Source organism: Perca fluviatilis, chromosome 15, assembly GCF_010015445.1.
Source record: "Perca fluviatilis chromosome 15, GENO_Pfluv_1.0, whole genome shotgun sequence".
Lineage (NCBI taxonomy): Eukaryota > Metazoa > Chordata > Actinopteri > Perciformes > Percidae > Perca > Perca fluviatilis.
The window spans coordinates 27,572,153-27,586,202 of NC_053126.1; the positions used below are offsets into that span (position 1 = coordinate 27,572,153).

A 14,050-nucleotide genomic window follows, 5' to 3' on the forward strand; every position below is an offset into this window, starting at 1 on the left:
ATTATACTGTACATTCACTTATACAACTGTCCTTTAGGTGTTAAACTGAGTACATTTTGAGAGTTAACTGTCTGTAAAGATGACTCTCCCCTGCTGAACAACATTAACTAACAGCACTGCCACTGGGTATAACACTAACTGGGAAAATCACTATCACTGTGTTTATCGCACTGAGCCTGAGGTCAAAGATGACCACAGCAACACAGTGTTACTACAAATAGTGATTTTTTCACTGCTAAAGACCTCTGTCATGAGGGAAAAGGCAAGGCATGCTGTGAAACAGAGCGGCATGAATCACTTTTTTTCACCATTTCCCCCTTAGTCCATCTGAATTTCCAGGATTCACAGAACGTCTGCAAAGGCTGAATTCGTCTTCAAAGTTTTTTAAGCCAAGGACAACTTAACTGAAAGAGAGACAGATCCAGGTTACATAGGTTGTATGATATTAAGTTGCATATTAAACTGGGCCTACAATAACGTGTAGGGTGGCCTGAAGCCTTTATACCTAACTTTTTAGTGCATAAAATAAGCTATTGAAATAATAATTGTTGGCATGATTTTATAAATCATGTTTTAATGTTAAACATACATGTGGCACAGTAAATGCTCAAGATGAACTGTGTCTGTGGAAGGCTACATTAGTGACTACCTTACCTATCAGGCCAGTCAGCCTATCATCAGTGGGGATTTATATTTGCTAATAACATGTTGGATTCATGTTAAGACATTTAAAATTTTGAAAAAAACGTTCACAAAATTAATAATTTGGTGGCCCCCCTGCAGTAACTCTAAGGACCCCTTACGGGTCCCAAACCCCCCTGTTGAAGATCTCTTACACCTACACCACTATATATATATATTTGAGACCTCAACCCACACTGTCCCTGGGGCGGCTGTGGCTCAGGAGGTAGAGCGGGTTGGCATTTCGATCCCCCGCTCCGCCTATCTGCATGCCGAAGTGTCCCTGAGCAAGACCCTGAACCACAAGTTGCTCCTGATGGGAGCCAGCACTTTGCATGGCAGCTCCATCGCCATCGCTGTGTGTGTGTTGTGTGTGTGTGTGTGTGTGTGTGTGTGTGTGTGTGTGTGTGTGTGTGTGAATTTACGAATGGGAGGCAAAATCGTAAAGCGCTTTGTCCTTTAAGGTTGAAAGGTGCTATAAAAATGCAGTCCATATGCAAGTAGCTCATAAACCTTATGGATGTTTGGGTTTTTTCACTTTGCTTAACAAACAATTCGGGGTTCAGCGTCTTGCTCAAGGACACCAAAGATTTCACCCCCCCGGTCCACACCAAAATGAATTTTTCCCCCTTTGGATTTATGTTGATTTGATTGGACAATGTTGCAGTTTTTCCTCACCACTGTCACACTAAATGCTTGCTCTTGTGGGAATTACTGCAATTGTTGGGTCTTTGTAAATTATAGAGTGTGGTCTAGACCTACTCTATCTGTAAAGTGTCTCGAGATAACTCTTGTTATGATTTGATACTATAAATAAAATGTAATTGAATTGAATAGTCCTCTCCCCTTCTGTTCCTGAGTTATAGTGTTGGGTAATGGCCAATGGACAACATTGATCACTCAGGACAAGTATTTTTGCAAAACATTATGATGTCACAGTAACATTGACCTTTGAACTTTTGGATATAAAATGTCATCACTTCATCATTTTGTCCTATTAGACATTTGTGTGAAAATGGTTGTCATAATTAGCGTAGGGATTCTTGAGTTATGGCCAAAAATGCATGTTGTGAGGTTACAGTGACCTTAACCTCTGACCACCAAAATCTAATCAGTTCACCATTGGGTCAAAGTGGATGTTTGTGTCAAATGGGAAGATATTCCCTCCAGGGGGTCCTGAGATATCGCATTCACAAGAATGAGACGTATATACTAGGGGTGTAACAGTACATGTATTTTTACCGGACCGTTTCAGTAGAGGACTTTCGGAACAGTGCTAATGTACACCGAATGCAATCTTTAAAGTGCTCATATTATGCTTTTTGGCTGTTTCCCTTTCCTTTATTGTGTTATATATCTTTTTTGTGCATGTAATAGGTTTACAAAGTGAAAAAGCCCAAAGTCCACCCCAAAGGGACTTACCATCTCCAACAGAGAACACTGTTCACAAACTGGTCCAAACAGCTCTGTTGTAGTCCAGCCTTTACTTCCATGACAAACGTGCGTCACTTTGTAAACACGTTATAATGCTCGCCTAGCTGCCAGCACGCCCTCATACTGTGTAACTGACTGACTGGCTAGTAGTCCTTACCTAGGTACTGCGCATGTGAGACTCCCAACAAAGATGGAACAGAAGTGAGATGTCTCACTCTGTAGCTAAAACAGAGAGCTCAACACACAGGGTGAAAAGAGGAGCTGCAGCAATGTGCTGTACAACAAAAACATGGTAATTTTTAAATGAAACCATGTAAACCTATTCTGATAAAACCTCTAAATACAATTATGAACCTGAAAATTATCATAATATGAGCACTTTAACAGAAAATATTTGGCTTGTTTTGCGTGCTGAACATACTGTACTTCAATTCCGAGTTCCCACACAAACATTACGTGGCAGATCAGAAGTTTGTTTACTCTCCGCCCTGCACTTTCAGTGCTTTACACACACTTTGCACACAGCAAGCTTATCCCAGCCAAGCCTCTCTCTAGCTAGCGTCATGGCCAACGTAGAGAAGCCAGAGCTTGAAGACCCTCTGTTGTCATTAAGGTCTCCTGTTTGGGAACATTTTGGTTTCCTGGTGAAATACAACAACGGACAAAAACAAGCGGATAAGACGAAAGTAGTGTGCCGACATTGCTCATTAGTGATCGATATGTTTCTGGCAACACGTCAAACTTGCTTACTCACTTGAAACGGCACCAAGCGAATGTGAATCTCACTGCTACACTGCTACAATTCATTTAAAAGTTTGTTTAAAAAATTGTAAAGTGATTGTTATTTACAAAAGTTCATAATAAACAGGGTTTAAAAGGCTGTCACTGGGCAGAGTAACCAGCTGTGTGTATGTAGCTTTCTCGCCACCGTCAGCTATCTAGCAGCATAGTTACGGAGACAACTTGTCATCTCTAACTTTCTCTGTGTTCACTCATTTCGATGATACAGCACACCTGTATTTATGTTGATTTTGTCAGACGACGTGACCATGAAATAATGATTTCTGTCTCTCACTCTTCCGTGTTGGCTGTGATGCAGTTTTGTTGTTTGCCAACTAAAAAGAGGGCCAAGAAGAAGAGATTTAGCTGTTTTCATGTTGTTCTGCTGTTTCACTGTAAACAGAGGTCTCTACTAACACCACCTGGAAACAGTGTGGACATAAGGCGTACTCACATGGAAACAGTGTTTTAAAAACTAGACGGCACACTTTAGATGTAGTATTAGTTGGCCTAGGGTAAAAGTGAGTCGTGGGCCCCTGCAGGCACCCTATCCTCTGTTATTTTGGTGGGTAATTTGATTGAATGCAAATTAATTCCTTAATAAATAAAGTTGTAATATTACAGGCAGTGCAGGCAGTGCCCCTGTTCAAGACCAGGCCTCAGAATTAGGTATTAATGCAGGAGCCAGGATAAGGCCCTTATCCTTTAAGTACAGACTATGCTTTATTGGGGCATATGTTACCAACAAAATCTGCAATATATCAAAAAGTAACTGACAAGCAAGTAACCTGGGTGCTTTAGGTAGAGATGTTACAATACCAATGTTTCCTTCCCGATTCCGATACCTTAACTTTACCTATCTTTAGACAGTATCGGAGGCATTTCCTATACTGGTATGAGTTATCGAAACAACTCTACCTTTGGGGCCCCTAAACGTTTGGGTAGACAGGGCAGATGCCTGCTTTGCCTGGATGGTAGTCTTGCATTGCCAGACCTACCTCCACAGTGCTGCGGAGGAAGGTCTGGCTAGTCCACACAACATTCCAAGATGGGGGGAAAAACGCGCTCTGGTTTATCGGCATTTCTTTAAACCAATCACAATCGAAATCGAATCACTCTCCAAAATAGCCTCGGGAAGGAACTTGTTTTGGTGGAACATGTGTACGTTCAAAAGTTGTTTTAGTATAGGAAATGCCTCTGATACTGGATTTACCCTGCAGAGATCTGAGGAGCGGTTAACCATAGTCCTCATAAATCCACCGGAGTTTAGAACGCCAACACAAAGAAAGAGGAAGGCAACGGACATCCGGCTGAAAATGAGGGAGATCCGGCGGAACCTCCTACAGCAACGGAATAATGCGGTAAATGAAACATCGTCGATATAGACTACCTGGATGGTAATCAGTCTTAGCGACCGCTACAGGCAGTTTCGACTTAGTGTCCATAATTTATAATGATGAGGTCAAGATTTGTGCCTTCGGTTACGCATAGAACAGAACTAAAGAGTCTATCTACACTCGTTAATGGTTAATTTCTGGAGAAAAAAAATAACATTATTGACACCATGAAAACAGAAGTCATAACTATTCTACTTGACACTACACACCTGACTTCTTCTTTTGTATCTTTCCTTTTTATAATGAGATGGTGAGATAACTGTTATTCAGCAGCTGTGGCTGTCTGACCTTCATCTGTGTCACAGTGTAAATGTAAAATGTGTAAAAATGGACTATGCGTGATAATGAATGCACAAAGATTTCATTGTCATTCACACGGAAAAAACAGGACACAGTGTTAAAATGGCAAGGTGCTGCTGCTCAATCAACTGCACACATTCAGAAAGAAGTTAGGCATATGTTTTACCAGCCTGCCAAACACCGCAGAGAAAATATGCAACATGAAATCACGTTCTAAGGGCTGTGTGACGTTAACCAACCAAGCAAACATGCAAACACACAGCACATTGGAGACTGTAACTTTGAAGAAATCAGGGGAAATTCTGCAATAAAGGCCTCAGCTGCTTTCATATTTCACAGTGAACAACATGACGTGATAGTACAATATTTTTAAATACATGTATATCCTGTTGATATAGATTACGTCTTTTCTTAAACATAATCAAATTGTAAGTTTGACCTTCGTGTCTGAATGGAAAACTGCCGAGTGCAAGGAGTGATTTGTAGGCGAGGATGAGGACTTTTGAATGCGATGCAGGACTTGACCGGGAGCCAGGGAAGGTGGATGAGGGTGGGGGTGATGTGCTGCCAGGGTTTGGTGGGGTGAGAACCCTGGCAGCTGAGTTCTGTACATAGTGGAGCCTGTCCATGGCTTTGCTGGGTACCCCGAACAGGAGTCCACTGCAGTAATCCAGATGGGGGATGATGAAGGCATGGATAAGGGTCTCCACCAAAGACTCTGGGAGTGATGTGCGGAGTATGGAGATGTTTTTGACATGGTGGAAAGCAGATTTGGCCAAGGTTGATATGCAGATGGCAGGCAGGTCTTCCAGCTCCGGCGTCTCATTTGCGCTCATCATAGTGTTACTGAAGCTAATTAGCTTGTTGTGCTAACCTCAGCACATGTTGCTAAGAGCTGACAGCCAAAAGTTTCCGGAGCGATCTCGCTTATGAACTTTGGTTTCACATCAGATTACACATACCGTTACAGCCCTAAATATAGCCACCCACCAAGGGGGCTAGTAAGAACGACTGGGTTACACGCCAATGCGGAATTCTACCTGCATTTGGCGGGAGCTAATGTCAAGCTCTGAACACAACAACTAGGGGCGCTTGCAGTGTGCATTTAAACACAAGGCCTTTCTAAGTCTGCGTCCTTGTCTGTAGTTGTGTTCTCATATCCCTGCATGCATTTCACATCAACCAGTAACCAGAGAGAAAAACATAAGCCAAAAATGTTTCAGCTATTGTGTCACCAAATTACATTTTGAGATTATTTCAGGTGAGCAATTAACATTTTAGAATGTCAATATGTGGTCAGTTCATTAAAAAAAAGCCTACTTAAATATTTGTTTTAGGAGATGTGAAACCTAGGAAAGTCCTACAAACAAGGTGTCATAGTAAGACCAATGCCACAGATTGGGAGCTGGGAGAAGACTACCAAGTTGTTTGGATCGCTGCTGTCTGACACGGTGTGACATTAGGGATGCCAGATATGTGGAAAATATCTAATTGCATCATTTTGACAGATATTACAATTGAGATATTCAAGATATTGGGGGAATGATCATTTTTATTGTATTTGTAGCAAACAGATTTTTACTTTAGTCTGTAGAAAACAATTTGTAGGCCAAAACATATATGCAGCACTACAATACTTACTTCAGAATGGTATTGGTATAGAAACATATTATGCCCCCCTGGCGATTTGGTTATTGCATTAGTCCATATTTTAATTTTGATAAAATTGTGATTAATTGTGCAGCCCTATGTAAGAGTGAAGCCACAGTGTGGCTAATACAGTAAGGAGCAGACCAACGAGAGCCACACAGGGGAATCAATCTGTCTGATGCTATATAATTGATCACTCATGACAGACTGAGACACTGTCTTCCCCATAGGGCTTATCTGTGTCAGCAAAGCAATATACATCATGATAATCTGAAGTGATATTAGTAAGGATTAAGCATTATGAGAGATGAACAATCACTCTAGCTTCAACTGTCACATCCCTAACATTAACCCTGGTAAGACATTACGTCTCTCTGTTTTCAGCTGGGGTATTTGCTGACCCTATATACCAGCAGGATGAAGGGCTTGTTAGCTCTTGAATAGGAGACACTGGTACAGACAAATACCTTAAATCTGCATGATTCTGATTGGAGCCAGGTTAACACAATCAGGGAATCTGGTTTGGCCCTTTTTTTTTGCTGTTGAGGATGGCTATGACAGCCTTCTTTAAAGTGTGTATTTGGGGCATGTCATTGACATGCAGGAGGGGCGTGGCATACTGCTGAATACATTCAAGATCCACACAACTGTCCTGCCTCCAATAACTCTATCGCCTCCTGGTTCTCTTTGGAACGGTATGCGACCTTCTTGCATGGTAGTGAATCCATTTGCCATAATTGTTCCACGTTTCTCTACAGATCTTCAGACATGGGGACTGTTGAGAGCTGTACCTCCTCCAGGAAGGCCCACTGTAATGCCAGTTGGTGGGGATTTTCATAACATGGTAAGGGAGGCCATGGTGTCTGAGTAGGGAGTATTTGAGTTGGTGTATGAATCAGCAATGAAGAGAACAACTTCAAACTTAAAGGAGACCTATTATGCTTTTCCATATCTTCTGTCATAGCTATAATCTTACAATGTTGGATGTTCCCAATAAACGCGGCCAAAGATTACAATGAGGTAAACCTATTTTTTTGTAAATTCCTGTGAGACAAAACCTCAGATCTCCCACTGTTCTAAACGCTCCAGTTTCTTGGCCTCGTATGATGTCATACCAAGCCGGTTTTCTATCATCTGCTCTAGGCAGCAAAGATACTGCAGTGTTTCCATTACATACCCTGCTACATAGCTACATGCTAACATCAGGAAAACATGTAATATTGGTTGTAGATGTTGTTAATTACTCCCCAATGTCTGATCACATTCCAGCTGGAACATGGCCGGTTGTGTAGTATTTGGTTTAGAGGCCTTTATCGAGATTTCTATTCGTAGAAAGATAATCTGCATTTAACTAAGCCTTCAGGTCAACATAGGAGCACCCAACTCCAGTCTTTTTGCCTGTGCCTTTTGGTTGGGCACTGACAGGAGCAGTAACCAAACATAAATGTTTAGGGGAGGTTGGAGGAAGCCGGTGCCTACAGAGGAAAGCCACGTAAACACAGGGAGAATATGCAAAGTCCACTGCTAACTGCATGTAGCTACATGCTAACGTCAGAGCTATAAACTATAATCTTGGTTGCAAGGACACCCATTTCAATTTCAATCTACCCAATTTCGGTTCACATTCCTGCTGAAACATGTCTGGTTGTGTAATATTTGGTTTACTGGTGATTTGTCACGGTATAAAGTCTGCTATATACTCTTACTTGCTGTCAGACTCCGGCTGCAACGGACTGTACAGAGGTAGCAACAGCAGAGCACAGATGCAGAGACTTATTTTTCCTTTTCTTTCTTTAAACCAATCACTACCGTCCTGTGCGGCACTAAGCCCCGGATGCAGCAATGCTGCACTTGCAAAATAGACAGCGGAGATAGCAGAAGGGGAGGGTGTAAGGCTCAATCCTAGCAATGTACATCCGTTTATCCAGAATGGGTCCTCTGAAAATCCTCTGAGGTCTCATGGCCAGGGGGGTAACCATAATCACTGATCTCACTGCAGTAATCAATTAATCACTCTTTTTGAATTGGTATTGCCTATTGAAATGCTTGGAGTGGCATTTGGCCTTCCCCTGTGTATCAGGGAGGGTGCTTGAGGACCTGGTGGTGGCTCATGATATACTGGAGTCACTATTTACTGCTCTTTGATAACTAGATGTCCCAACATGTGCAATTCAGCTGTCATTTCTTCCATGGAGCCCATATGAGCTAATGACTCAGCAGCTACATCATCGGTGACAGCAGCGGGGGTTGGAGCCATTGCTCTTCTACCTCAATTAAGGCCTGTTGGGCAAGGTAGCTACAGCTGTTAACATTGTGGCTTAATGTTAAGCTATGTCATACATGTGGCTTTGAAGCTGGCAGACCACTACAAGTCAGCTGTGCAGGTTAAGGAGGTCTCCTATGTGATAGAGGTGGAGGTTATGGCTAGGGTAGTCTCGCATTGTCAGACCTTCCTCCACAGCGCCACGGAGGAGGGTCTGGCTAGTCCAACCAGCATTCCGGGATGGGAGAAAAAGTGCTCTGGTTAATTGGCATTTCTTTAGACCAATCACAAGGCTAAGCACCGGACAGAGCCACGGTGCCCCTGCATCCGGCCGAAAAGAGTGGCATCCGGCGGAATTTCCGGCGGCAACGGAGCAGTCCCGGAAGTGGAACGTCGTGGATATAGACTACGGCTAGGGAGATCTACTTTATAGTCCTCAAACCATGTAGGGTTGCCCTTTAGGGCATGTAGCACCATATCCTCTCTGATGAACTAGTCTGGAAACATCTTCCACAGCAACTACGCCAGCTCGAATGACCATTTGTGATTGAGTGTGAGACCTCTTTATACATTTAGCATATACTTGGGATCCAATTTTGTCAATATTTAAAAATGTAGATCTCTAACGACAAAAATGAAATGCTGTTAGTCCATCACTTCATATTGATTTCCTTTTTGATTTACAGCTTCAGTAATTTCATAAATCGACAAGTTTAATCTTCCATAAAAATGTAACATTTTGACTGAATAAACTCTGACCTTTATAAGTTGCTGCTGTATAAAAAGAAATAACATAATTGGCAATATTAGAAGGGCCAGAGCTAATGTTATTACAGTAAGCTATAATTACTGAATGTATTATTATTTCCTTTGTATTTCTTTTTTCTGAGCCAAAAACAACAAATAAACAACCCTAACCCTAACCCCAATAAACCCCTTCTATTAACAACTTAACCACCGACCTCACAAAGGCATCTTTAGCCAAACTGACATCCATTTGATCAAGTTCTTCACTGATGCCTTTAAGTGCTTTTATCTGATCAATTGTAAGATAAATTGTCTCCACAAATGAAAGACTTCAGTTTGCTCATTAGCTGTTTTTCCTTAAAATGAAGTTATTTTAATCCTTAACAATATTTGAATTGGTACATCCATTACTTTACATTTGAAGAATTCCCATTTTAGGGTTGGACCCACTTATTTTCAATTGAAAATATCTTTTGCGATTGACTGGACCGAATCTTTAATTATTGTATCTTCTAGATCTTCTCGTATCTTTAGAACCTCTCACCCGAAGAGTAATCATTTTGGGGCTAGACAATGGAGCACAAGAGTTGAGAAACATCTGAAATAAATGGCAAACTCTCTGATGCCATCAACCATAAATCTATCCTCGTCTGAAGAGTTCTGCTAGAGTTATGTAGTTTGTGGAAACAGGATTCAATCTCCCAAAAGGTTAATAAACAACAACAAAAAACAGGTAGGTTTAAAACCATTTGGTCAAGGCACCTAACCCTAACCTTAACCCTACCTTACCCCTAACCCTTGCCTAACCCTAGTGCCTTCCATGCAGCGCTGCCTGGAAGACGACGTTGGGGGCTTAAAACCCCAAACACCGATGAGAACAGCATCCAGTAATTTGTCAGCTTTAAAGACAGCGTGGGAAAATGAAGACTGTCCACCTTTATTATTATTTCAAAATAATCCAGCGTCCCTCCACTGAAGGCTCAAGACTCCAATAAATCACCACTAACTCTCTTTAAGAGTTGCGTGATATGTGACATGAGAAAAGATACCCTCCCCCCACACACCCTATTGAGATCTCTATTTTTGTGTGTTTCCTTTAGAAATAAAAAAAGTCTTTCCTTTGTGCCGTCACATAGTCCCTTCACATTAATAGAACATTTAAATGAAATGGACCAAACTTAAATTGAGTCATAAATTAGCAGATTAGCAGAGACTGTGAAAAGTACCTTCAACAGTGAACCTCCACCACAGCCTTCCACTTTAAAAACATTGTCAAAATCGATATTCTGCGACAATGGAACCGCATGAAGTTGTTTGGTGTAAGGTCGGCATTAGTACAACTTAGTTTTGGAGTTCACCTACATCGGTCGCCATCTTGAATGGACCACCGTGTTGGAGGAGCGTTGTCAAGTCTGAGAAAAGAACCCTGATGATGTCCTATTGATGTAGGTCTGCAACTAGCGATTATTTTCATTGTTGATTAATCTGTCGATTATCTTATCTAGATAAATGGATTAGTTGTTTGGTCTATAAAATGGTGAAAAATGTCAATAAGTGTTTCACAAAGTTCCAAGACGACGTCCTCAAATGTCTAGTTTTGTCCACAACTCAAAGATATTCAGTTTACTGTCACAGAGGAGAGAAGAAACCAGAACATATTCACATTTAACAAGCTGACATCATAGAAGTTCAACTTTAGTTTTACATAGAAAATGACTCAAACCGATTAATCTGAACTAACCAAAACCAAACTAATCTAGTTGCCGATTGATTTAATAGTTGACGACTAAATCGATTAATCTTTGCAGCTCTATATTGATGTCATCAGGGTTATCTCTAAAAAGTCTAAATGACATGTAATCTCAATTTGGGTTTTGGGGACTTTACATTAATTGCAGAAAGCCTGAGTTACAAGCACACACACAGACAGGGATGGAGTTTGAAAGATGTTGGCATTTACAGAGCACGATGTAACAATAAACATTACTGAGTTGCAGTATGGGAAGTGTAGCACCCCCACACACACACACACACACACATACACCCCTCACCCCCACCCCACGACCACCACCAGTGGGTCAGTCAGCCATTACAAACTTGTGCTTTGCAGCCAAACACTGTTCACATCCACATGAAATCCCAAAAGTAACAAAAAATACTAAGATGATTTCTCCAGCCTTGAAGCTACTTAGGGAAAAGGGGTGTGTGTGGGTGGGTGGGTGGGGGGGGTGATTTCACTTAAGTAGTTAAGTCAAGATCATTAACTATAATCCTTCACATGTCATGGAGTACAGGATCATTAGCCTTCATGTAATCTTTCACATGCCGTGGAGTAGCCTACACAGACACTGAAAACAGCTGACAGAGGAACACCTGGTTCAGAGAAATGAACTGAAACGAGAGAAATCACACCGCCGCACAAACGACAACGGAAGAGGTTGCGTCACGGGAGAGACGATGACGTCACTGTGTTTGTTAATAATACGCAGCTCGATGCGGCTGATCAGCTCCGGCTCCCAAAAGGCCCCACCGTGCACACAAAGAGCTGGAGCACCCAGCGCCTATCGCCCCCCCACTTCCCCCACCCTCCCCCTCCCCCGGTCTCTGCGCGCTCTCCTCCGCCTCGTCCGAGCGGAGAGGACCGCAGTGTGGATGCTGCTGCCATAACGCTTAACAGCCCATCATCCATCACAGGCACAGGCATGCTACACACACACACACACATACACACATCCTGCCTTCTGCACCCATGGACGCAGCCTCCTCGCCCGGCCTTTTTTTTATTTATTTTTTTTATCGCAGCATCTCTTACCTCTCAGATGGAAATTCACTCGGGCATTAATCCATGATCAGCACCGTTATCGCTTCCTCTCGATCGCGTTTCTCCCAACGTTGCGGCGCGCAGAGAGAGAGAGAGAGAGAGCGAGCGAAATAAATAATGATTAGAAGGCAGCCCTGCCCGTTATGTCCTATCGGGAGGCGATAGATGCGCCTGCCGAGCCCATATATACAAGAGGAGCGCCCCGGGTCCAAAATCAGAACGAGTCAAAAGGAAGAGAGAAAGCGATGCAGAGCCTCCTCTGCAACAAAAAAAAAAGAAAAGCACTCAAAATCGAAGCAAAAGATCCTCTCTGTTGTGTTTTCGATCGCCCTAGTCCTCCTCCACAACAGAGTGGCCCTCTCTTTCTCGTAACGTCTCCTCCACACACGCACACGCGCACACGCCGAGCGGAGCAGAGCAGCTCTGTCTCATTTAAAGAGATAGGACAGGGCAGCTGGAGCAGCGCGGTGCACAGAGCCGCTCTGTCTGCTGCTTATGTAACCGGAGCAGAGCAGCAGCTTGTGATTGTTCTGCAGCCAGACACACTCAGACCGTAAATCACACGGTTAGGCTACCTGCTTTACCTGCTGTGTGTGTGTGTGTGTGTGTTCTTGTTTACCTATATTCGTGGGGTCTACTTGTGGGGTCCCGACAGCTTTGTGGGGCCAGTTTAGTTTAGTTTTTAGTTTAGTTAATAAGATATATATATATATATATATATATATATATATATGTGTATATTTATTGGCTTCTCCAATGTTTTCTCAGTTAGCCTTTTGAAATGATATCAGATTAGTAAACAGAATGTGCCTTTGGAACATTGGATGAATGGTTGCTGATAATGGGCAATGTAGATATTGCATTATCTTCTTTCTACAACAGTCGAGAACCCCTTTTGCAATTATGTAAGCACATAATGTAATCTGAAAACTGCTGCCCTGATTTAAAAAAACAAACAATGCAACCGATCTCAGCTGGTATTCTGTCTGTAATGGAGTGGAATGGAAATTTCTAAGTGACCCCAAACTTTTGACCGGTAGTGTCTATATACACACGTAATAAATTATGTGATGGAGAGATGCAAAAAAGCTTACTCTGGGCACTCCAATGCATACTCCAATTAAAATAGAAAGAATACAATATTAAACAGACAGAATAAATATGAAAGGTAAAATTATATTAGGAGTTACATGGACATCCCTTAGGGATAACATTGCACAGACAAAAAACAATCTTTACCAGCTTTCTCAAATTGTACAAGTGTATCTGTAAATCTGATGATAAAGCATTCCATATCACTGGAGCTCTCGCATTTTAACCAAACTGAAGTTCAGATGTACAACAGATAGGAGGCATGACTTTGGAATTATTTCCAGTCTGCACAGAGTCTCTTATTAGGGGTTGAAAGTACAGTGTGGGTAAGAGTGTGGCTTTCTTTGTTTTATAGATAATTTTTTGGGGAGGCATTTTAGGCCTTTACTAGACAGGACCGTTATAGATAGGAAGTGGGGAGAGAGAGGGGAAATGACATGCAGCAGAGGACTGCAGGTTGGAATTTAACCCACCGCCGCTGCAGCAAGGACCGAGCCTTTGCACATGGGGCGCACGCTCAACCAGGTGAGCTACCCAGGTGCCCTGAGTGTGGCTTTAGGTTGATTATATAAAATATATAAAATATGGAACAGCAAGAACAATGAAAAACAGAATCAAAATACAATGGGCTATCATGAAATAAATACAAACTTGAAGGATGGAAACGGTCAGCTTAGCATTTAGCTGTCAGTCATGAGACTTTTTAAACCATGTTTTGTTCAATAGTCATTATGATAATGAATATCGTTCGAAATATCTGTTTTTATCTGGGACAAACACTACCTATTGCAGCCTGACTGCAAGACTTTTGAGGCCGATGCTTATATCCATGTGAAAGTTCCAAAAGTCTGATATGATAAATAGTATAGCTGAAAAGCTATTTAG

General features: G+C 42.1%; 1 protein-coding gene across 3 annotated transcripts in view; it reads right to left on the bottom strand.

Annotated features, from left to right (window-relative positions):
* fbxl16 (F-box and leucine-rich repeat protein 16) overlaps window positions 1-12,550 on the bottom strand; it is a 32,650-nt gene extending 20,100 nt beyond the window's left edge. For 2 of the 3 annotated variants that reach the window (XR_005641988.1, XM_039826202.1), the window contains exon 1: window positions 12,065-12,548. The gene's annotated coding sequence lies outside the window, so the exon portion shown is untranslated. Of the gene's footprint in view, window positions 1-12,064 lie in introns of all 3 variants that reach the window. The other variant, XM_039826204.1, reaches the window with a different exon arrangement.
* Window positions 12,551-14,050: the final 1,500 nt, after the last annotated feature.